Source organism: Montipora capricornis, chromosome 10, assembly GCF_036669925.1.
Source record: "Montipora capricornis isolate CH-2021 chromosome 10, ASM3666992v2, whole genome shotgun sequence".
NCBI lineage: Eukaryota > Metazoa > Cnidaria > Anthozoa > Scleractinia > Acroporidae > Montipora > Montipora capricornis.
In genome coordinates, this window is record NC_090892.1 from 58,461,728 (window position 1) to 58,464,227 (window position 2,500).

Consider the following 2,500-nt stretch of genomic DNA (forward strand, 5'->3'; position numbering starts at 1 on the left):
AAAATGTTAAGCTCTGCGTCTTTTTAATATTACCGGTAATATTTTTTTCATGATCTATGGGCCAGCAGGGTAGATCTCAACTGGGCTTATAATGGAAGTCACATTTTTGTGTTAGAGTGACAGGACAGTGCATACTGTAGCTGCAATAATTGGCATAATTTTATAATGCACTTTCACCTTTCAGTATTTGGTGGGGAGGGAGGGGCAAACATTGGGCTTTCTGTGTTATTAGGTACATATAATCTTTACTCCCGACATTTTTCAGTGAGTTTAGACAAGAATTCTTCATATTTCTCCTTCAACCTGGCTCTGAAGGGATCCCTTTCCTACTCTATTTCACAGAGTTCTTTACTTCACTCCTTGCCTCCCATCCAATCGTTATGATTCCTGTTGAAAATTAATGAACTACAAGTGCAGTTAAGGGCTGATTGATATGGAGAAATTATCAATATCTGCAAGTTTTGCATTTTAAATGGCTCTTGGTGTCACTACCCTCAGTACAACTTGATTTGATGGGTGTTAATTAAGGTGACCAATGTCCAGTACAAAAGGGGGGTGATTGAGTTCAGTTTGTGGAGGAGGTACACGCAAACAAAATGCCGATCCCAAAGCACATGGTTTAATGAAAATGTGGGGGAGGGGGGGGGGGGGTTCTGAAGCTTAAGAAAATCTACCCTTGGCCCAGTGCGGGCAGCATGGCAACAAAGACATTTGGGTGAGATTTCAACCTTAATAACAACTGCCCAAAATGTCTCTAAAACCAATGTTACATGTGTTGTAAGTATGTCAGTCCTAATTTGAAACAAGGCTGCTGCCTAATGGTCGCCCCATCGCCTGGGTCGCCTTACTTGTGAGAGAGGGCGACGACATTTCTGAACGAGTAGCCCAAACGGGCGCCTAACTTATCAGGAGGTGATTCATCCTCACTTTTAATTAACTAATTCTGGCCTCTTGAAAAAAATGCCTAGGGCTACTAACTTTTAATGTTGGAAGCCCAAAGGTCTCCGGAAATTTTTTCCTTAGGCAGCAGCCTTGTTGAAATCTGATAATCGGTTTGATGTATTTTAGAAAGTAAATTAAATATTTTTGATGATGATGATGATTTTCTTGCCCTTTTCCCAATAAAAACAAGAGGCTATGGGTAGCCTACACTTTGTTCGAAGGAATTTTACCTGATTACCTTTAAAATTCACAGTATTTTGGGGATTTTTTTAATGTTACTATCCAGTTCAATTCCAAAGTCCACATTCTGTGACCCGACCACATAGTTAAGTGCGATCGTAGAATCGTTGTTCACATTAAAACTATTGTTAAAGGCGTTGACTCCAATCAAAACCAGATGCGAAAGGGTTCCACATGACTATTACCTTTACTGACAACCAATTTGAGAGAGCCATTGACTTTTTAGGGTTATCATGTGAGACAATCCGTCAAGTGAACTACTGTAGTTAGTAGTTTTACGTCCGAAACACGATGCCAGACACATGTACATGTACATGTAGTTTCAATGTTAGTCAACTCTTTCTTTCATCTAATTCAAGGGCTGTATGCATCAACTTTGTAAGTTTGGTTTTTTCATACTTTCATTCACCAAATGTCAAATCATGGTCATTGTACAATTAAATTCCTCTGTAGACTGTTCTAGTTTTCACCAAAAATTAATGTGGTCAATGAAAGCATTATTTGGACCTTTTCTTTAGCCAGTTACCTCTGATTTTGGACCTGACTTGCCCTAGTTCAGTTTGACAGCATTTGGCAAAAGATTATTTTTGATGATTGAAAAGAGCCACTTACTTGTTTTGTGCAGAGCCCTCGAATGATATGATTTCTACAGTAACATTGTATGTGCACAACTTAAACAGGTGTGAAAAGATCTGAAAGCCTGAAAAACAATTCAGGTGCAAACGGGATTCAAACCCATTGTAGACTGTGCTGAACCTGCTGAGAATCAAACCAACTAATGGAGCAGGCAACTTGGTTATTAAGCTGAGTATGAGGTGAGTTGATGAAAGTAAAATAGATCAAGTCCCAAATTTGGAAGAAAGAGGTCACCTGAGAAACATGGGGTCTGAATGAAAAACAGCTGCGTGGAATAACCCTTTAGTGATGACTGGAGACTTGCGTTGAGTATTTTTAATGATTACTGTTTAATTGTATATATATAACCGTATATATGCAGTAAGGAATAAACCTCTTGAGGCATAAATGTTTGTAATCGGTTTAATACTTCAAAGGTTTCGCCGTTTAGAGCTTCGTCAGTGAATGAAGATTATGAATACAAGATTGGTTTATGTAAAAAAGCTAGTACAATAGTGGAATGCCAAGGCTCATTATTTGATGTTGTTGATCTAAATTTAGAACATATCAGAATGGTGAAACAGACGGTTCATTCACGTTTGATCGATCATAACAAACCATCCATGCAAGATATCTCTTGAGAAATCCTCCACAGGAACATCCATGACATCTGCACGCGTAAAACCATCGGAGCGCTAGAAAT

The 2,500-nt window shown here is 38.8% G+C and overlaps 1 protein-coding gene across 2 annotated transcripts in view; it reads left to right on the plus strand.

The window, feature by feature from the left end:
* The window catches only part of LOC138018667 (cystathionine gamma-synthase-like), a 14,450-nt gene that overhangs the window by 5,411 nt on the left and 6,539 nt on the right, over positions 1–2,500 (plus strand). The window lies entirely within an intron of this gene.